This window comes from Lissotriton helveticus, chromosome 10 (assembly GCF_964261635.1).
Source record: "Lissotriton helveticus chromosome 10, aLisHel1.1, whole genome shotgun sequence".
NCBI classification, from domain to species: Eukaryota; Metazoa; Chordata; class Amphibia; order Caudata; family Salamandridae; genus Lissotriton; species Lissotriton helveticus.
Genome location: NC_136071.1, coordinates 304,622,214 through 304,645,001, shown reverse-complemented (window position 1 = coordinate 304,645,001; position 22,788 = coordinate 304,622,214).

The following is a 22,788-nucleotide window of genomic DNA, read 5'->3' as shown; positions in this document are numbered from 1 at the left end:
AAAAGTGGTACCAAATTCTCAATAAATGTTCACTGGACCTCATTCTCTTCATTATAGAAGAACTAGCTAAAGTACTCAAAGAATTAGAGGAAGAACTAGCAAATATCAAAAGAGAACTGAACAAACACGAAGATCTTCAAACACTTCTTGAGGACATCAATAACAAATTAGAAAAATATACCAAAGAAGTAAATGACCGAAAAGTAAGGAAGTATCGTCGCGATACTATAGATCATAAACTTGAAGAAGTGTACACGTGGGCAGAAATTTACAATCAGAAGAAATGGCAGCAACCTCAACAAAAATCAAATATGGGCTCTTCACAGGAAAGCGTAGTATCAGAATCAGATATCACTCAGGCAAGAAAACCGGTCTCTACCACATTAAAACCATCAGAGAAACAACTGCAACCAACCCAGATACAACAACCGGCTTTTTTAGAAATAAGCCCTGCAGCCAACGCACCTCCTCATTTAGAAAAACAAGGAGAGGAAAAGGAAACAGAAGAAGAACGAGTCAGGAGAGTCACAAGAAGCCAAACGAAGGTGACTTAGTCATCAATCAATCAATCAATCAAAGCATTTATATAGCGCACTACTCACCCAGAGGGTCTCAAGGCGCTAGGGGAGGGGGGTCCGCTACTGCTCGAACAGCCAGGTCTTGAGTTGCTTCCTGAAGGCGAGGTGGTCCTGGGTCAGGCGGAGGTGGGTCGGGAGGGAGTTCCAAGTCTTGGCGGCGAGGTAGGAGAAGGACCGTCCCCCTGTGGTGGCTCTTCGGATGCGGGGGACGGCGGCTAGGGCGTGGCCGGTCGATCGAAGCTGGCGTTTGGGAGCGTAGAAGTTGAGGCGGCTGTTGAGGTATCCTGGGCCTTGGTTGTGTAGGGCTTTGTGTGCGTGAGTGAGGAGACGGAAGGTGATTCTCTTGTTGACCGGGAGCCAGTGCAGGTTTCTCAGGTGTCCGGAGATGTGGCTGCGACGGGGGATGTCCAGGATGAGTCGTGCTGAGGCATTCTGGATCCGCTGGAGTCTCTTCTGGAGTTTGGCAGTGGTTCCGGCGTAGAGGGAGTTGCCGTAGTCCAGACGGCTGGTGACGAGGGCCTGGGTGACCGTCTTCCTGGTCTCGGTGGGGATCCACCGGAAGATTTTACGTAGCATGCGCAGGATGTTGAAGCAGGACGAGGAGACGGTGTTGACTTGTCTGGTCATGGAGAGGGAGGAGTCCAGGATGAAGCCCAGGTTGCGTACGTGGTCTGTTGGTTTGGGCGCGTTGCCTAGGGCGGGGGGCCACCAGGAGTCGTCCCAGGCAGAGGGTGAAGATCCCGGGATGAGGACTTCCGTCTTGTCCGAGTTCAGTTTCAGGCGGCTGTTCTTCATCCATTCGGCTACTTCTTTCATCCCTTCGTAAAGGTTGGCTCTGGCGGTGGCGGGGTCGTTGGTGAGGGAGAGGATCAGCTGGGTGTCGTCGGCGTAGGAGATGATGTTGAGGTTGTGCTGGCGTGCGAGGTCTGCGAGGGGGCTCATGTAGACATTGAAGAGGGTTGGACTGAGCGAGGGCCTTGAGGAACGCCGCAGATGACTTCGGTGGCTTCTGATCTGAACGGGGGGAGGCGGACTCTCTGTGTCCTTCCGGCGAGGAAGGAGATGATCCACTCCAGTGCCTTCTCCTGGATTCCGACGTTGCTGAGGCGCTGTACTAGTGTACGGTGGCAGATGGTGTCGAAGGCCGCGGAGAGGTCTAGGAGGATGAGGGCTGCTGTTTCTCCGTTGTCAAGCAGGGCTCGGATGTCATCGGTGGCTGCGATCAGGGCGGTCTCGGTGCTGTGGTTGGCCCGGAAGCCAGACTGCAAGAGGTAGAGGGATCCGTTCGTCTCGAGGAAGGCGGCCAGCTGCTTGTTGACAGTCTTCTCGATGACTTTTGCAGGGAACGGGAGCAGCGAGATGGGGCGGTAGTTCTTGAGGTCGGTGGGGTCAGCTGATGGCTTCTTGAGTAGAGCGCTGAGTTCGGCGTGCTTCCAGCTCTCCGGGAAGGTGGCGGTGTCGAAGGAGGTGTTGATGATGTCCCGAAGGTGGGGTGCGATGACAGCGTCAGCCTTGTTGAAGACGTGGTGAGGGCAGGGGTAGGTCGGAGATCCGGAGTGGATGGAGTTCATCGTGCGGACGGTGTCTTCGGTGCTGATCGGGGTCCAGGCGCGGAGGGTGGTGGTGGGGGGCGGTGGTTCGGTCGTGGCGTGCGTTGGTTGAGTGCTGAAGCTGTTGTGTATGTCCGTGATCTTGTTGTGGAAGTAGGAGGCGAGGGAGTTGCAGAGGTCTTGCGACGGGGTGATGTCGTTGTTTCCGGCGTTGGGGTTGTCATCAACATCTCAACAAAAGAACTCACTAAAACACAGATCGCAGTTTTAAATAAAGGCACTTCGTTTGTCCCCACCTACAAATCGAATTTACCTGAAACTGAAATAGCCCTTTTCAAATTTTTCCGAACATTGAAACTACGCTACTTCTTTAAAGAGAGTCAAACTATTCCAGAGAAAGAGTCGGACTCTACCCTCAAAGAATTTAAACATAAGAGCTCCTTTTGTGCACCGTTCACCCACAAAACGATTGAAGCCTTTGAAAGAACAGTCCTCACAGAAATTCAGCAGATCTATTTCACTAAACCTAAGAAGTCAAATCTCTCCACACACGAACGGAACATTCTGAAAAATCTAAGTCAAGATAGTGATTTAACTTTCCAACGAGCAGATAACGGAGGAGCACTCATAGTGATGGACACCAATTTCTATGTTACAAGTGTCAACCTACATGTCCAAGACGGACAAACTTATATACCACTTAAATCAGACCCTACCAACGAATATCAAACAACTTTACAATCAATAGTTGACCACGCTCTTGAAATGAATTGGATCAACAAAAAAACACATGCATTCTTCGAGACCAAATTTCCACGTTGTCCAAAACTCTATTTGCTACCTAAAATTCATAAAGACCCCATAAACCCTCCATTCAGACCCATAGTCTCAGCGTGCGGCTCCATCTCCGAACCCATCGGAAAATATATTGACTGGCATCTACAACCCATAGTACAAAAAGGCAGCACATATATCAAGGCTACTACGGCTTTTCTAAACCTCCTTAAAGATGTAATTCTTGATCCAGGATCAAAATATTGGCTGTGTACTGTGGATGTCACAGCATTATATACCTCAATCCCGCACAACGAAGGACTTGAAGCCCTAGAATGGGGTTTACTCAACGAAGATATTGAAGACACCCAAAAAATCTTTTTACTTGAACTTATGCATTTTGCGTTATTCCACAGTTATTTCGAATGGCAAGGTAACTTTTTCAAACAATGTAATGGAACATCCATGGGCTTCGGAGGGGCCCCTTCGTATGCCTGCATCTATATGTCTAAATTTGAAACTGATCACATTCTCCACAATCCAGATTGGATAGAATATTTGATTATCTATACACGTTACATTGATGACATCTTCATCCTATGGAAAGGTGACAAATATAAACTTGAAAGAAACATTGTCAGGATCAACACAGTGAATGAGAGAATCAAATTTACACACAACATAAATGACCAATCAATAGCATTTCTGGATGTGAAAGTCGATATAACTGATCACAAACTGACCACTCAAGTATACACAAAAACAACAGCCAGAAATTCGAGTCTATTTTATCAAAGTTTCCATCCCGAAACGTTGAAGAAACATCTGCCAACCTCTCAATTCATTAGACTGAAGAGGATCCCATCCGACCCGAATATTCCTCAAGAAGCATTCAATGAACAGACTATAAAATACCATCAGAGAGGATATCCCCAGGAAGTCCTGCAAGAATCGATTAAAAGAGTCACCAAGATTCCAAGAGAACAACTGTTAACACCGAGACCCACTACATCAGAACAAAAAACAGTTTGTGTATTAAAATTCTCTACAGACGCGACCAAAATCAAAAGAATTGTGAACAACCATTGATCTTTAATCAATACGGAACCTGATCTTAAAGGCTTGTATAATGATCATATAACCTATGCTTTCCAAAGGTCAAAAAATCTGAAAGAAATTTTAACTACGACAAAAAAGAACAAGATTGTCCACAAGGGGATGTCTAGATGTTTAAACTGCGTGCATTGCAATAATGTCTTTGTCGGCAAAGTCTTTATGCACCCTACCAAGGGATATAAAATTGATTTACATAAGACCAGTACATACAAACAAAAAATACAATATATGCAATTAAATGCCCATGTGGTAAAATTTACGCCGGACAGACTAAAAGAAAAATCAAAGTTCGAATAACAGAGCATAAAAGCAACATCCGAGCATGCAATTTGAAATCCACAGTTGCAACACACTGGATTGAAGCTAAACACCAAATAGCGCCGCTCAAATTTACCATTTTGGAGGTAGTGTCACAACGCTGCAACATGGATCCTGTAAAACAGAGACTTAAGGCAGAATTTTTTTGGATCAAAAAATTTAATACCCTGCAACCAGCAGGGATGAACGACAGGATAGAATACTCGTGTTTTCTATAAACAGACACTAAGATCTCATTGACAAGAGGACTATTCTGATCCGCGCATATAACTACTCTCAGAATTCACATTAGTGTGTTATTTGGTGTTTTTCATGTTACGTATATGACTTCCATGTACATATAAACGTCCCTACGATTAACCATTTAAGGAGAATGTTTACAGTCATCAATAATATTTCATATTACAGTTTCACACTATAGGAGTCCACTATTAGAAACCTTTTTTTTAACATTATCTTTTAAACTTATCTATCTATTTGTTTTGAGCTTTGTACCACTTCTCTTTCCTGGATTTTTGATTCATTTCCCCCATTTTTCCCCTCAGACATAACTTTATTAGTTTTTTGAACTCACACTCATATTCTCGAATCTGTCCTTCCGTATGAAGCACACGTACTCATATCACGTGACCGGCATCTGTTTGATGCCTTTAATTTTATTACGTTCCGTGTTTCATTGTTGCCCGTAACGATCTACATCCGCTGTATAGACTACGTCACTTTAGCAAGACCCTCATATATTATTTATTCTTTTCATTATTATTGAATGGCCCTCTATGCGTTTTTCCGCTTCCGTATGAAGCCCCATGACTCAGATCACGTGATTAGCCTTTCGGCTACATCAGCTGTGTTTTACAACTTTCTGGTAGCTTCCCGTATCTCCACTTCGACAAGAGCACCGGACGCGGTCTTTCCGACTTATCCTGAGTAAGCCTACGATTTCACCTACCAGCTGAGCCGCTTTACTGTTAACTTCGTGTCCCTATCCAAACGCTCCTTTCATTCAGTTGTTCGGCTCTTTTCCTTTTTTGGTTATCTACTTCCTGACTTTCGTTTCTTTCACGGAGCACTGCCCTAACACCCTCATTTATTGATCTGAGCACTATTTGTCGTAACACCTAATTTCCAACCGCGTTGATTTTCACTGATGACGTCTTAAAATCACCGCTATCACCTCTCCTTTACCAAAGTACTCATTAAAATCACAAACAAGGCATGTTCACCTTCACTTTAATATGTACATAGCAGTTGGTTTACTATTGTGTTTGCTAAGGTCCTGTATTATGTTACTTTTAGGCCCCCGAAGAAGGGTCATTTTGACCCGAAATGCATCGGGCAGAGGATAAAATGTAAAAGTCTATAGATGTGGAAGAAAATAAGAAAAATGTGTTCTTATGAAGTACAATAAGAAATATTTGGATACAAATAAACATCAAGATAAACTATGAAAAAAGCCTCATTGATTAAGCTTTAAATCATTCAACAACACAGAAGAGAAGAAACCTAGCAGTTTTTTGTTGATAGAGTGCACGTCTTAGTGAAAGGGTCACCCCCTATCACATATAAGTAGATGTACTGCGGCGCCAGATGTCGCTTAGGGGACAAACAGGGGAGGTAGTAGTGCACCAACCTCCTCTAGGAGTCACAGGGCAGGCTGGATTCAAGGACATCAAGGGAATGTAGGAAAGTTTATTCCAGCAATTTCAAAAAGTATTTAATACTTTGTGAGTGTGACGTTACACTATACAAGCCAATTCCTTCGTGTTTGCCTTTCTAGGCCAACAATGCTACAAATTTGTGTCTTGCATTGATACTTTTTTCAAAAAGAAAGCTATTTTTTGGACTAGGTGAAATTTTGTCAGTCTTTTCACCTGTAACAGTTAAAATAGGTCAGCATTGTCCTTATCCTGGATATACTGGTGGCATCGACCATTGAAGCTCCCAGAAGCCTGGGCTCTGCAGGATTTAATTCAGTCCTTACTGTGAATGACTGACTGTCTTGTGCAGTTTGCAATCATTGCAGGAAATTACAAGCAGCACTGATTTGGGAAATCTGTGAATGTTCAATGATGCCGCTGGTGAAAAGCTAAAGTGAAAGGTTTCTTCTTGTGGGCTTGTGAGTTACCTCATTTTATGTTTCCACTGTGAGGTATTCAGTGGTAGTAGTAGATTACCAGACGTAGCTAGCTACCTCTTTATTGTATAGAATATTCAATGAGTAATCTATTGCCCAGGGCTCATGAATGGTGTTTCTTTAATAGAATTCCTGCCTGGTTTAAAACATTTCCTCATGCAGCGCAACTGCAGCGCTGCTCTTATGGGTGGCTTATGTTAAGGGGTCTGTTCGGATTGTGACGGGCCCACGTAACTTCTCCATGCTAATGCCCTCTTTCTTGGGGTCCTCCTTGCGAGTAACGTGTATTTAAGTGTAGGGCTTGACAATGGTGTGAAAGCCAGTTTCCCAGGTTGCGCGGCACACTATGCTACGCACAGACATTAACCAAGTTCCTTTGCAACTCAAAGCAAAAATCCAAACAAGGGACTTGAATATTTCATTTTGAAGGCAAATAACACCATGGTGGGCTTACTAATGAATTAAATTTGGGGAACCAGTAGTACGTAAAAGACTCTGTATCATGTATTATTATGGGGAGTTCGAAACGCAAAACTCAGCAAAGCACCTGAGGTGAGCAAATTTAGTGTGCTGCTGATGCTGAGAGTGCTCTATACGGGAGCTGCTTTCCACCTAAACTTGAGAACTACCCAGAGTCCTCTGCTTTTGTTTTATTGCATGTTTATGCAGAATTGTATTTCTGAATGTGTTTTGTTTGGACTTAAACTGGGTGTGCCCTTGGGTAGGGACGGAACTATACCTCTCTGAGGGCTCTAATTAGTGTGAAACACATGTCAGGAGTTACTTTTAATCATGTCAGGTTGGCTTGGAAGGTATTTTTACCAAAAGCCAGAGCTGTAATTGTTGCCGCTGATGTTGAGTGCTCTATACAGGAGCTGTTTTCCACCTGAATTTGAGAACTACCCAGGCTTCCCTGCTTCTTTATTGAGTAATTTATGCACTTTATTTCTGAACGGGTTTTGTTTAGATTTTAAATGGGTTCTCCTTTGGGTAAGGGCAGAGCTATACATCTCTGAGGGCTCTAATGAGAGGGGAACACATGTCAGGGGTTGCTTTTTGATCATGTCAGGTTGGTTTTGATGGTAGTTTACCAAAAGCAAAAGCTATAATGTTGTGCCTGGACTGGTAAAGGGCTTTTAGGGCCAATTTTACAGCTCGGCACGGATAGCAATGTGCTAATCCTATGCTTAATGACTTTGCTGCTGAACTGGTAAAGACGGTGCCCCCTTTCAATCTGAGATTCTATGCCCAAAGGCTTTGATAGTAAAACAGACATTGTAAGTAAGGTTAGGGGTAGGCAAGTGTGGCTATGCCACAGAGAAATCCTTATATGTATCCCATCCAATTGCAGGGCAGAACTGATGGGACAGTGGTAAGTTCATAGGGGCTCTGAGTGTTTTTCGCAATGATAGGATTAGTTCCCTCACTGTGATTCTTGGATTTCTAATCTCAGGGACAATGTTGGGAGAAGTAATAGGGACATAGGTTCACCAGTAGATTGCTAATGAATTGCAGCACCATGCAGTCACTGAACAATGTCCTTACTGGTCAAGACGTCCCAACAATGGTCTGACTGGACGAAACTGCGCACGTCACTGCACTTCACACTGTGTACTATTCTTTAATGAAGGTCATATTACCAGGCACCCTCTCAATTACATTAATTCAAACACTCCACATGGGACACAGACTGATGCTATGCTAAACAATTACAGTTGGAAGTGTTAATGGGAATGCATCTGGCGCTAATCTTAGCTAAGACTTAGCATGTGAGGGCAATGTAATACAGGCACGTGTACTGCAGTTATCGTCAGGAAGCCAGAAACACCATTTGTGTTTGTCTTTTCCATGTATGATGGGGCCATGGCGGATATCTGGGAAGTGCTCCACACCGCAACAACTGCAACGGGTGGACAGCCAAAGGAACACGTCCGTCAGGCCCAGGAATGGCAAGCAACAACGTCAAGTGTAGATTTGGCTGGCCGCAGTAATGTAGCAGGATGTTGCTTCACATAATATGACAGTATGTTACTTATCAGGAAACAGTTTTTTTACAGTAACGGCGCCTGTGCTCGCAGGGCCACCGAGGTCGTCATAGTATATTCATGGGTCACCAATTGGTGGTGCCAGCAGTAGTAATGGTATGTATTAACAAAGAAGAGTTGGCTCAAAATGTAAAAATGTTCGTAAAAATAATCACTAAAAATTGAATGAATAAATCGCTATTGATTAGCAATATCTCGGGCTGAAATAAGATTTCTTCCTTTTTGAGTGAAATTTATGTTTAATTTGTTGTATCAGTTTTGGCATTTGTCTTTGTTATATAGCAGTAGTAATGGGGCAGTGCACAGAAGTGTGCCTGGCCAACCTGGCCAAACCCAGGAGTAATAGGCCTATGCAACACCTCAGCACCCCTTGTCGGGAAGCTGGACTCTGCCTTTACGGGGGCCCGAGCTCCAAGTTGCCATTTTGTAGACACAGCGCATTGGGGACTTCCATAGTAAGGAAGTAGACATACACTGAACATTTCCCAGAGCGTAGTGGCCAGGTGTGGGTGGTTAATAGACAGTGGGAGCTTTTGGGGGCCTGTGGTTCCCCGGGTAGCCTTTTCAGTTGCACTGACAGTGGGTGTCAGCATCATGAGTGCTGTGTCTCATCGGGCGCAGCGTAATGCCATTCAATTAAGCCCATCTTGTGGCCTATGGCCGCACGTCTAATTTCCCTGGATCAGTCAGCCCTAGCATAATTAGCACGCATTTTGGGGGGGGGCTGAATGAACAGGTACACCAGGACGCCTGGTAGAAGGGGGTCGACATGTCCATACTCGGGGTACACCCTGGCGCGGACATTCCAGATCTCCCGAAGTTGGGAAGTGAGTCTGGGAGGACATTGTGCCGATGGAAGCTAATACCTAGTAACATTAGTGAGGCTCGCTACTTGCAGACCATAGCCCAGGGGTGCATCTGGGGGGGGAGTCGTGCTTTGTGAAAGACAGCGTCTGTTTGTACACATCTGGGGTTGACACCAGTGCAGAGAGTTTTTCTTGCCTACGAAAGGGAGTATAGGGACAAGGTATGATCTTGCAAGGAGTTGGTAGGGCCCGATAGTTGGACTAAACATATAATGTCTAGGTGTGAGAATTTAAGACTAGGGCATTACCTTTCAGTGTAGGAGGGTAGGGGGGGCAGATAGTCGGTCAACTACGCTTGCCTGTGGCGGTAAGGTCATGATTGGTGAGCAGTTAATTTAAGGTCCTTAGGGGGCGGCGCCATTCTCGAATGGGGTCGCCCAAAGGGAGAGACAAGTGGTCTCTCATTGAACTCCAGGAGCAGGTACAGCCTGTTGGGTACATGGGTGCGGGGAGACAGTCACGCTTTCTCTAGGCTGGTTGGCCACCCCGCACGTTCACAATTACGCCAGTAAACGGCGCAGAGATGCAAGGACCCCCTTTAATGGAGTTAATAGAGCGTACGGGGGTAACTGGGGGGTCCAAAGTACCCTCACAGTAACTGGGCCCTCTGCGCATGCGCACTTCGACAGAAGGGCATGGTTAATAGGGCGTATGGGGGTAACCGGGGAGGGCGTGTAACCCAATGGAAAACGGGCCCTCCGCGCATGCACACTCCAACAGGAGGGCGTGGTTAATAGGGCGTACAGGGGTAACCGGGGAGGGCGTGTAACCCCACGGTAAACGGGCCCCCTGCGCAGGCGCACTCCTTTCAGGAGGGCGTGGTTTAGTGATAAGGATCTGACACCAGTTATTGACCTTGCCATAGGCCCAAAAAGGGAAGCAGAAAATAAAGATGGTATAATGTGATTGATATGATAGTTTTTGGATAGGAAATACCTTGTACTAGAAATATGTTACGGTTAGCCATCTGAATACCTGTATAAATCAATTGTAACATTTTCTGCGTAATTGGTAAATATTGTTTATTTCAATTTTGATTTATTTTGTATATTTTAATAAATACGGCCGGGGGGTCGAAAGATCCCCTGCCTTCCAAAGAAAGCCCTCTCATGTCCTGTTAATAATGTTATGTTGGTTAACTGAAGGGTGGGGGTCCTCCGGCAGTCCCTGGCCATATGGAAAGTCGGGGCTGACATCGGCTCGGCCGCACTTATGGCGGGGCGCACCGCCCCCCACTTGACCCGAGTCCCCTGGTGACCCGGAAGTGATTGAGTCACTTCCGGGTCACGAAGGGAACAAAGGCCAGGCCGCTTAGATCCGGCCTGGCCTGCGAAGGGTTAAAAGGCCGTGCAGCGCGGGAGTCGGCCTCTTTTGACTCCTGCGCGCCACGGCCTGCCCCTTCCAGCCTCTAGGAGGCTGTAATTATTTTCCCACCCACCATCCCTTGAAACAGATGATTGTTATTGTGTGTTATGATGGTTTTCACGATTTTGTTACAAGTGTTTATGTATGACAAAAGTGTCTGATTAATAGGTTTTGTTCATTAGAGTTTTCTCCCGTTTTCAGGTCATCAATCGTCGTATTTATTGCTATGCCTTGGTCAGGCGGTAAGGTCATGATTGGTGAGCAGTTAATTTAAGGTACTTAGGGGGTGGCGCCATTCTCGAATGGGGTCACCCAAAGGGAGAGACAAGTGGTCTCTAATAGAACTCCAGGGGCAGGTACAGCCTGTTGGGTACACGGGTGCGGGGGAGACAATCACTCTTTCTCTAGGCTGGTTGGCCACCCCGAACGTGCACAATGACGCCAGTAAACAGCGCAGAGATGCAGGGGCCCCCTTTAATGGAGTTAATGGAGCGTACGGGGCTAACCGGGGGGCCAAAGTACCCTCACAGTAACCGGGCCCTCTGGGCATGCGCCCTCTGACAGAAAGGCGAGGTTAATAGGGCGTACGGGGGTAACCGGGGAGGGGGTGTGCCCCCACGGTAAACGGGCCCTCTGCGCATGCGCACTCCTTTCAGGAGTGCGTGGTTTAGTGATAAGGATCTGACACCAGTTATTGACCTTGCCGTAGGCCCAAATAGGTACGCAGAAAAAAAAGATGGTATAATGTGATTGATATGTTTTTGGATAGGAAATACCTTGTAATAGAAATATGTTAAGGTAAGCCATCTGAATACCTGTATATATCAATTGTAACATTTTCTGTGTAATTGTGTAAATATTGTTTATTTCAATTTTGATTTATTTTGTATGTTTTAATAAATACGGCCGGGAGGTCGAAAGATCCCCCGCCTTCCAAAGAAAGCCCTCTCACGTCCTGTTAATAATGTTATGTTGGTTAACGGAAGGGTGGGGGTCCTCCGGCAGTCCCTGCCCATATCAGCGTTCATTCATATGAGAAATTTTGCGGCACATTTACTACTTTCTTTGTCAATTGCCCGCACCTGAATTGATCCTAAAACCCATTTGTGCAAGCCAGCTCAATTTAGAAGTGGTAATGGCTTTTCCCAGGAGACCAAGGTATTCCCAAAAAGTGTCATTCCACTTGCAAATCTGTTTACTAGAGACTTTGTAGGTATTTGCAAACTTTTTTTTCGGCGATCTACTGCCTTATGGAGAAATATAAATCCCATGGGAATGCAAATGAGAAAGCCACACCCTCACACCAAATTGATCAGGGAGAACTGGGTGTAAGTGACCGGATTTGTCAAATGGGAAAACATATTTTCCACATAGAGAAGAAAAAAAATGCCATTATCCAAAAGCGAAGGTAAATCGACAAATGCAATTGTTAATTGCATTATATGCAACTAAGTATTTAATTAACTAAACAATAAAGATCATTCATTCATTCATTCATTCATTCATATTGGGAATGTCTCCACATAGTGGCAAGTGCAAATTCGCAAATATTTTTCAGGTTACAGCTAGAAACCTGTGTCTAGTGCCGATCCCAGATGTACTCTGTGAATCTGATGTGAATGTCTGAAATTCCAAAATAGATTTCGATCTGTTGCTGTGAACGTGGGGGTGCAGATTTCAACATACTTATGTGGCAAGGGCAGATAGTTAATTACTTTTTGAAGATATCTTTATTGCATATTGTAGTGTATGAGAACAAAGAATCTTTTCACCTGTTAGGCAAATGACATTTCCTTCTGAAAGTATTCAAACCAGAGGCAGTGACAAAATAACACAGTATTAACCCCTTCGCTGCTAGGCCTTTTACCCCCCTGTGCTAACCGTTTTTATGGCTATTTGGGGTAGTTCTCGTTTGGCCCCTGTAACGTTTTGACCACAAGTTTTCCACGCCTAATTTGTGTCCATTTTTCCAACATCATGGGGATTCTAAAGGTACCCAGGGTTTGTGGATTCCCCTGGAGGGGACCCAGAAAATAGCCAAAATACAGCTACATTTTGTTTTTTGGGGGAAAAATGCGAAAAAAGGGCTACAGATGAAACGCCTGTTTTTTCCCTGCAAATGGTATCAAAAAAGGGGGTGTGGTGCTGAAATCACCATCTACCCAGCTTTCAGGGACAAGCAGACTTTTGTCAGAAAACCAACATTTTTTACACAATTTTGGCCTTTTTCTGGGACATTGCCTATTTTTTCTTTTTTTTTGTACTTTCAACCTCCTTCCAGTTAATGGTATAAATGGGTATAAAAGCCATAATGGGTCCAGGAAAGCTATACATTTTGGAAAATTAAACAAAATTTTGAATTCAGCAAGGGGTCATTTGTGTAGATTCTTCAAGGTTTCTTTATAGAAACTAACAGTTAAATATAGGAAAAATTGAAAATTTGTTAAAAAACCAGCCTTTTGTGTCTACATTTTCGCAAATAACTTCTTCCAATTATGACAACTTGTTGAAAGCAATATATTGTTACATCCGCTGGACTTTACTGGTTATGGGGATATATAGGACTTTAGTTTCACGAAGAACCCGATGAACCCAGAGCCAAAAACTGAGTAGGGACTTGCAATGTTTTTTTATTATGTACCGGGTATATAGCAATTATTCTGGGAAAATGTATACATGGAAAAATTGGCATGAAAGACACCTACGTATTTCTGAAATGGGAATAAAATATAGAGTTCAGAAACAGTAGATATTTGCACATTTCCGAAGTTGGGAATACTCATACTAGCATGAGAACTATCGATCATTTTTCAAAATTACTTCTTTTTTACACATTGTCTAACATTTGGAAGGCAGAAATGTATCAAAAGTCAACAGGTAATAACAGTTGCTTTTAGAAAGCGGAATTACCCTAAGTCTCCCAATAAAAATGGCACCTCACTTGAGTGGGTAGGCTTAGTGCCCACGACAGGATACGGCTCACAAAGCAACGTGAACACACCACATTTTCACAATGAAAAATTACCCTTTTTTTGCAAAGTGCCTAGCTGTAGCTTTTGAAACCTAGCTCTGCCGGCACCTAGGGAAACCTAGCAAATCCATACATTTTTTAAAACTAGACACCCGGGGGAATCCAGGATAGGGTGACTTGACTGCATCTCACTAGGTTTCGTTCCCCAGAATCCCTTGCAAACCTAAAATATTGTCCAAAAAACCCCACTTTCCTCACATTTCTGTTGTTGAAAATTCTGGAAGCTGCGTGGATACGCAAATTATCACCCACCCTGCGTTCCCCAAAGTCTTCTGAGAAAAATGGTACCTCACTTGTGTGGGTAGGCCTAGTGGCTGCGACAGAAAACAGTGCAAAAGGCAACACGGACACACCACAATTTCACAGTGAAAAATTACCCTTTTTTTGCAAAGTACCTAGCTGTAGTTTTTGAACCCTAGCTCTGCCGGCACCTAGGGAAACCGAGCTAACCCATACATTTTTAAAAACTAGACACCCAGGGGAATGCAGGATGGGGTGATTTGGCTGCCTCTCACTAGGTTCTGTTACCCGGAATCCCTTGCAAACCTAACAATGTTTCCCAAAAAACACATTTTCCTCACATTTCTGTGGTGGAAAGTTCTGGAATCTATGTAGATCCACAAATTTCCTTCCACCCAGTGTTTACCCAGGCCTACCGATAAACATGGTACCTTACTCACATGGGTGGGTCAAGTACACGGGACAGGCAAAGTCCCAAAACCTGTTGAGGCGACATTAAAATTACTTATCACAAAACAACCTGGATTTGCAACTGGGTCACCTGGGTTTTTGGAACCGAGCTCGGCGGCCATCTAGGGAAACCTACCAATCCCACACATTTGTGAAAACTAGACACCTGGGGGAGTCCACGAGGTATGGCTCGCATGGGTCCCCTAAAGTTTTCCTACCCAGAATCCCCTGCAAACCTCAAATTTGGCTGAAAAACCATTGTTTTCTCACATTTCTGTGTGGGAAAGTTCTGGAATCTCCGTGGATCCACAAATTTCCTTCCACCGAGCGTCCACACCGGTCTCCCGATAAAAATGGTACCTACTCATGTGGGTAGGCAAAGTGGCTGAAACAGGATATGGCCCAAATCGTATTGTGGAGACTTCAAAATGACCTATAACAATCAATCAATCAATCATGCCATTTGTATAGCGCACTACTCACCCGGGAGGGTCTCAAGGCGCTTGGGGGGAGGGGTATGCTACTGCTCGAACAGCCAGGTCTTGAGTTGTTTCCTGAAGGCGAGATGGTCCTGGGTCAGCCGAAGGTGGATGGGGAGGGAGTTCCAAGTCTTGGCAGCCAGGTAAGAGAAGGATCTTCCTCCGGCGGTGGCTCTTCGGATGCGTGGTACGGCTGCGAGGGCGAGGCTGGTGGACCGTAGCTGGCGGGTGGGCGTGTAGAAGGTCAGGTGGTCGTTGAGGTACTTGGGGCCCAGGTCGTGGAGAGACTTGTGTGCGTGGGTGAGGAGCCGGAACGTGATCCTCTTGTCGACGGGGAGCCAGTGCAGGTTCCTCAGGTGGCTGGAGATGTGGCTGCGTCGGGGGACATCCAGGATGAGTCGGGCGGAGGCGTTCTGGATGCGCTGGAGTCTTTTCTGTAGCTTGGCTGTGGTTCCGGCGTAGAGGGCGTTTCCGTAGTCCAGTCGGCTGGTGACGAGTGCCTGGGTGACAGTCTTCCTGGTCTCGGTCGGGATCCAGCGGAAGATCTTGCGAAGCATACGCAGGGTGTTGAAGCACGATGAGGAGACGGCGTTGACTTGTCTGGTCATCGAGAGGGAGGGGTCCAGGATGAAGCCCAGGTTGCGTGCATGGTCGGTTGGCTTGGGTGCGGTGCCCAGGGCTGGGGGCCACCAGGAGTCGTCCCAGGCGGAGGGCGAAGATCCCAGGATGAGGACTTCTGTCTTGTCCGAGTTCAGTTTCAGGCGGCTGTCCTTCATCCACTCGGCGACGTCTTTCATCCCTTCGTGTAGGCAGGTTCTGGCGGTGTTGGGGTCTCTGGTGAGGGAGAGGATCAGCTGGGTGTCGTCGGCGTAAGAGATGATGTTGAGGTTGTGCTGGCGTGCGATGGCTGTGAGAGGTTTCATGTAGATGTTGAAGAGGGTGGGGCTGAGTGAAGATCCTGGCGGGACGCCGCAGATGACTTCGGTGGCCTCGGAGCGAAACGGGGGGAGGCGGACTCTTTGTGTTCTTCCGGCGAGGAACGAGATGATCCACTCCAGTGCCTTCTCTTGGATACCAATGTTGCTGAGGCGCTGGACTAGGGTGCGGTGGCAGACCGTGTCGAACGCAGCGGAGAGGTCCAGGAGGATGAGGGCCACTGTTTCCCCCTTGTCGAGCAGGGTCCGGATGTCATCGGTGGCTGCGATGAGGGCGGTCTAGGTGCTGTGGTTGGCTCTGAAGCCGGACTGCGAGGGGTCGAGGGATCCGTTCGTCTCGAGGAAGGCGGTCAGCTGTCTGTTGACGATCTTCTCGATGACTTTAGCAGGAAAAGGGAGGAGCGAGATGGGGCGGAAGTTTTTGAGATCGGTGGGGTCTGCTGTAGGTTTCTTCAGGAGGGCGCTGATCTCGGCGTGCTTCCAGCTCTCCGGGAAGGTGGCGGTGTTGAAGGAGGCGTTGATGATGTTCCGGAGTTGGGGTGCGATGGTGGAGTCGGCCTTGTTGAAGACGTGGTGTGGGCAGGGGTCGGTCGGTGATCCGGAGTGGATGGTGTTCATCGTGCGGGCTGTGTCTTCGGTGGTCACCGTGGTCCAGGTGCGAAGGGTGTCGGCGGGGGGCATTGGTTCGACGGTTGGGTGCGTGGGTGGGGCGCCGAAGCTGTTGTGGATGTCGGCGATCTTGCGGTGGAAGAACGAGGCGAGGGAGTCGCAGAGGTCTTGTGACGGAGTGATGTCGTTGGTGCCGGTGCTGGGGTTGAAGAACTCCTTGACGATAGTGAAGAGCTCTTTGCTGTCGTGGGCGTTGTTGTCCAGTTGTTCCTTCAGGGATTTCTTCTTGGTGGTGCGGATGAGCTGGTGGTGCTTGCGGGTAGCGTGTTTGAGGGCGGTCATGTTGTCGGTGGTCCGGTCGAGGAGCCAGGCTTTCTCGAGGGTGCGGCAGGTCTTCTTGGAGTCCTTGAGGTCGTCGGTGAACCAGGATGCCTTCTTGCTTCTGGGTCTGCTGGGAGGGTTCTTTAGTGGCGCGAGGTCGTCGGCGCAGGCGGTCAGCCACTGTGTGAAGTTGCGGGCTGCTTCGTTGGGGTCCGTTGTGTTGGCGGGTGGGCTCTGGCTGAGGGAGGTGGTGAGCTTGTCTGCGGTGATCTTGCTCCAATTCCTGTGAGGTACCTGTTGTGGGTGGTGGTGGGTCGTGGATCTTTTGAAGCTGAAGTGGACGCAGCTGTGGTCAGTCCAGTGGAGTCCGGTGGCGTGGCTGAAGGTGATGTACTTGCTGGAAGAGAAGACGGGATCAAGCGTGTGGCCGGCCTAGTGGGTGGGGGTGTTGACCAGTTGCTTGAGTCCGAGGTTGGCGAGGTTTTCCAGTAGGGCGGTGGTGTTGCGGTCCTTGTTGTTCTCCAGGTCGAAGTTGAGGTCCCCGAGGAGGATGTAGTCAGTGGAGGGGAGGGCGTGCGGGCTGATGAAGTCTGTGATGTCTTCGCTGAATTGTGTGCGTGGTCCCGGGGGTCTGTAGACGAGGGTGCCTCTGAGGGTCGTCTTAGGGTCGGTGTGAATCTGGAAGTGGAGATGTTCGGCTGCGGCGAAGGAGTCGTTGGCGTCGGTCGTGATGCGGATGGTGTTCCTGTGGACGATGGCGATGCCACCTCCGGTCTGGTTGATGCGGTCCCTCCTGATGATCTTGTACCCGTCCGGGATGGCGATGGCGATGTCGGGTGCAGAGGAGGCGTTCATCCAGGTTTCCGCGAGGAAGGCGACGTCCGGTGATGTAGCGTCGAGGAGGTTCCAGAGTTCCACGGCGTGTCTGTGGACGGAGCGGGTGTTGATCAGGATGCACTTGAGGTGGTTGCTGCTGGTGTTTGTCTTGGCGGGTGCGGGGCAGGTTCGGAGGCAGGTGAACTTGCAGGTGCAGCAGGTGAAGGGTCCGTGGGTGCGTCTCGGGGTGGCTCGGCAGCAGGCGTGGGTCCGGCCGGCATTGAGTGCGTTGAAAGTGGCGGCGTCGTAGGTCAGTCGGGTCGTCTTGCCTCGGCGGGGAGGGCCAGGGGTCCTGGTGCTGGGCGCGGGCCAGGCGCGGACGGGCGCAGACGGGCTTACCTTTGGTGCACCTTCGGCGCTCAATCGGCGCTCCCGCTGCGCGCGTCCACTGCGCGGTCGCTCTGGGGGCGTCATAAGTATGGAGCCGGGAGGGAGGAGCAGCTGGGTGGCGGGAGCGGGGCGGCGAATGGAATCACAGGGGGGCGGGGCCGCAGGGAGGCAGCGGCGGAATATTCCAAGAAGCAGCGGGCAGCGGGAAATTCCCAGGAGCGGCGGGAAATTCCCAGGAGCAGCAGGCAGCGAGCGAAGGAATCTGCAGGCAGGAGGCGGCAAAGGCAGGCAGGAGCGGCAGCAGTGAGTGGGGCGACCAAGCCCTGTGGAGGGCTGAGCGGTCACACTCTGTGGTCCCCTTAAGTAAGGAGCCGGGAGGGAGGAGCAGCTGGGTGGCGGGAGCGGGGTGGCGAATGGAATCACAGGGGGGCGGGGCCGCAGGGAGGCAGCGGCGGGAAATTTCAAGAAGCAGCGGGCAGCGGGAAATTCCCAGGCGCAGCGGGAAATTCCCAGGAGCAGCGGGCAGCGAGCGAAGGAATATGCAGGCAGGAGGCGGCAAAGGCAGGCAGGAGCGGCAGCAGTGAGTGGGGCGACCAAGCCTTGTGGAAGGCTGAGCGGTCACTACCTGGTTTTGGGGGGGGACCTGGTTTTTTGGCCCCGGGCTCGCCGCGATCTAGGGAAACCTACTAAATCTACACGTTTCTGAAAACTATACACCCTGGGGAGTCCAATGAGGTATGGCTTGTATGGATCCCCCAACGTTTTCCTACCCAGAATCCCCTGCAAACCTCAAATTTAGCTGAAAAATACAAATTTTCCACATATATTTGCATGGAATCACTATGCAGGCGCAAATGTCCTACCACCCAGCGTTCACCTTGTTCTCCTGAGTAAAATGATACCTTACCTGTGTGGGTTTCCAAAGCAGATTTGGCTAAAAACGTATTTTAAAAGATGTAGTGCTTAGAATTCTCAGTGCTATAATCTAAATCCCTATGTTTTGGGCTCTTCCTAGCCACAAGCCTTCGGCCCACCCACTCAAGTGAGGTATCATTTTACTCGGGATAACAAGGGGAACACTGAGTGGTAGGACATTTGTTCCGTTACGGTTATCCCACGCAAAAATGTATGGAAAAAGTGATTTGCTTTCAGCTAAATTTAGATAGAAAACAAAATTTTGTTTAAACTCGCAAAGTCATATTTCCATAACATGAATAAAATTATTAATGATTTGTGATATGTTGTGCTAATACAACCTAGATTAAACTTTACACGTGGGGGGACTAACATGTGTGCTCATAAACGTGCATAAATGTTGCATCTTTTTGTTCGTGCAAAATAATAAAATAATTTATTGTTTTCGTTTTTGTCATTACTAACTGCTGCAAACTTAAATAAGCATGTGCTTGTTTTGCTTTTCCTTGTCTGTGTGATGTCATTTCTACTATTCTAGGTGCATATGGGTCTCATTGAAAAACGGAGACTGGTAAATATAAACGCTGCTTTATTTGTTTGCAATGGCTAGGTAACATTTTGATTAATCGGGTGGGTTAATTATTTAGTAAACCATGGGGTGGATACAGAATATACTTTATTTCTTACATTAATACTTTTCTTGTGTTTGTTTTATACTAGAAATCATAAGTTGCCTGCTTTTGAGGCCTAACTATTTGAGCCGCACAAAAAGAGCTAATTCATATTTCTGCAGAAAGTCACGAGACGCCCATTCTGAATTAAAACGTTTATTGAAGCTGCATTCACAAAGCAAAAACTGATGAGCTGACATCATTCTGTCGGACATGGCCAAGGTCGAAAGTGAACTTTTTGTCAGTCCTTAACTTGGCATCCGCGGAAGTTGCACTGTAAGACTATGGAAGCTGCGAGGATGACTTAAAACAAAGTTGCAATCGCAGGAAGCCTCTGGCTTCACGTGGAAGAGACAATGGTCTTTGTAAGACATGATTTTGTGGAACTTTTTAAGAATCGGGTGACATGTCACTTGTCACTCTCAGCCAATGGGACGTCGAGTATTTCTGAAAACTTTCCTTTGCTAGTTTAGTTAGCGTAGAAAGGTATAAAAAGTCATGCCCTTAGGGTTGGGTTGGCTGCTGCTTTCTGACTTTCCGATGAGGGTGATGTGCTGCTGGACTTTGCGTGGAGCACGTAAGAATCCTCAAAGAACTTTACTTTAATTTCTGTCTATTTAGCTCAGTTAGGGAAATAGGTTTTAGAAATGCTAAACTTTATATAATTTCTTTAAACTGATTCAATTGCTTAAATTGTATTTTTCCATATTTCTTACTATCATGCTTGCTTTATTGCTAATAAAATTCATTTATAAAACTTACAACTTATATACCATAATCTAGAAAATAAAATCTTACTTTTGACAAACAAGCTGGTCTTGGTTATTTAGAAGTATAGGTTACCTTTAGCTAGATCACGTCGCCTATGGTGGTCGTTTAAATGGTTGGGTTTTATTCTAATGACAATATTCTTTCTGCAAATGTATAAATATGTATATAGTGTGTAGATAATGTGTATATAGATTTATTCTGACCACCTGATTCAGTAGGCCCAAAAATATATCAGGTTCATAAATGGGTCCATGTATAGTTTAGAATTTTGTTTATAGGTTATGAAATTGGGTAGCGTAGTTTATGATATATTTTCTATAGCCCGCTGGATCAATTATCTGGTAGCAGAAATTGATGGTTGCTAAGCGGTAACCAAGGTAACATGTTGGTTGCTAAGGATTGCGTCATGGTATGCAAATAGGATCAATGTTTTAACACTCGTTAAGTTCGTTTTCCGTGCCTATCTGTAAGCTATACCGGTATAGATTGTGTGGCGAGAAATTAGTCACGCAAGCCATCTGTTCGTTTGTAGTGATATCGCCGAGTATCACAAGAGGTATCGCCGTGTACCATAGTGTTGTCGCCGAGCAGCACAGTTTTAGGGCTAGGTCTGAATCTTGTATAGTGAGGATTTTCTAAGAAATCAAAGCAGCATGAGAATAGGGACAAAGCGCCTTCCATAAAACTCACTGTGATGAGAGTATTAGTTATATCCGAGCTTGAGTGAAGGGTAAAATTAGCGTCGGTGCATGATTATCTATAAACAGGTTAGAGTCCTGTACGGGTACATGTTTCATATCTATAAACAGGTGAGAGCCCTGTACGGATAACGTCGTTATTTTGCTAACGGTGCATGATTTCTATAAACAGGTGAGAGTCCTGTACGGATTTCGTGTGTGTTTGAATTTAGGGAATTTTCAGTGTAAAAGTGCGAGTTTGAATTGTATTTTATGTTCAAGTGGAACTCTTAGAACTTTCACTTCGCGGTGGGTTCAGAGCAAAGCGAGTTCATAATTATACTTGCTAGAAGGGTGGGGTAAGGTTACTCTACTGACAATTGAATATTATCCTTAGTGTGAATAGCGCCGTCTATTCCGAAGTGTGGATACTTGAATGTATGTAAACTATCCTAATTAGTGAAACGAACAGATGTTGTCTTTATAAGTCATTGTTAAAAATTAATTTACACTGAAAAGTGTTCTTAAAATGGTGCTGTGAAAAGATTTTGTCAAGGAGGGGTAAGCGCCAGGAGTGAGAAACGAGAAACCGCAGCTGCTGTGTACGTCACAGAGCCGCGCTGGGATTGGGTGACCTACGTCACAAGCTGTATTCTGATTGGCTCCTGAGTCTCTGACGGCCTGTGAGCTGATTGGTCCTTAGGAAAATCTCCAAAATTATTGGTCGAGCTGAAAAGTGACGCAGCTCAACTGCCATTGGCTTGTTGGTGTGTTTCGCGCACGGATTGGTTGTTTTGCGGAACATCCCGGAAATATTTTACGAACGATTTTGTGAAATAAATTTTACTTTTGAAAATGAGTTATCATTTTAAACATGTTGAGAAAAAGACAACATTATTTCAGAAATTTAAGAATTTATTTTCACCTGACAAGAAAATCGAAACGCGAGGTGGTAAACTACTTCATAAGTATAAAACACCTGCAGCGTACATGGAAGGTGAATACGGATATCATACTGTCTTATGGTTCGACAGTTGGAAACGTTATACTAAAAACGATGGTGTTTTGACTTGGCCTGATGATGGTTCATTTAATGTAAGAGTTTTAAGAAACTTACGAGAGAAAATGAATGCTCTTGTTCCAAAACCGAGACCAACTCAATTTGAAGCTTTAGTTGAGTGGGAAGATGAGATGTATCAGTTACAAAGAGAAGCTAGTGGAATTAAAAGACCTTCTAAAAATCCATCATGGAAAAGAGAAACTCATGAAGATAGATTACGAATGTGGAGACAGGGAAACATGAGTGAAGGATTGTATTTAATTCATGAAATGGTAATGGGTTCTCCTACAGGAAAATCTATGGAAAGTGAATCTGAGGATGCAGTTATGGAAGAAATATATACAACTGCTAGAAACAAACAGCCTAATCAGCCTTTGAGACCTCCTAGATCATGGTCTACTCCGGTGGTTTCTACTGAAACTTCACCGAGTGCACCTCCAATTAGTGAAGCTCCTAAACTTTACCCAAATAATTGTGAAATCACTGAAACTCCTAGAAGACCAGAATTTGAGAATGCTCGAAATGAGGGTAGACATTTTTCAATGACTCCAAGAGCAAGGGAACCTCCAAAAGAATATACAAGAGAGACAAGAAATGTTGAGGATGATGATTATAATGAATACTTAAGGTCTAAAGAAGAATTAATTAAAAGAATGACAAAAGGCATGGAAGCTGTC